This window comes from Mobula hypostoma, chromosome 10 (assembly GCF_963921235.1).
Source record: "Mobula hypostoma chromosome 10, sMobHyp1.1, whole genome shotgun sequence".
NCBI lineage: Eukaryota > Metazoa > Chordata > Chondrichthyes > Myliobatiformes > Myliobatidae > Mobula > Mobula hypostoma.
This window is the reverse complement of record NC_086106.1, coordinates 42,634,959-42,635,420: the sequence shown is the minus strand read 5'-3', so window position 1 is coordinate 42,635,420 and position 462 is coordinate 42,634,959.

Genomic DNA, 462 nt, shown 5'->3' with positions numbered 1-462 from the left:
AGAGAAAAACGAGGGATCAGGGTTTAGGCGGATGAACCTTCATCAACATACCTGGAAATATCAATCCTAAATGCACCAGCGTTGCCTCTCCATCCATAGATGCTGGTCGACCTGCTGAGCATTTCCCGCATTGTGTCATTGTTTTCTATTAGTGGGGGTGTGGGGAGGAGAGGAAGTAGTGTAGTCGTTGGTGTTCCTGCCTCGTAGCTCTGTGGACCTCAGTTGGATCGTGACCTCCATCACTGCCCACGTGAAGTTTGCACATTCCCCGGTTTCCACCCGTGCATATTGTGGTCGCGTTTGCCCTTTTCAGGAGCCTGGAGGCCTGCCAGTGATTTAGTTGTTCTCCACAGCCTCCTAGCATTAGCAGGAGCTACGAGTGGCTCATTTCCTGCAGAGAAGGTGCTGCACCACCGGGGCCACACACAACACTCATGTCTTTGGTTGCATTCCAGCCGTACG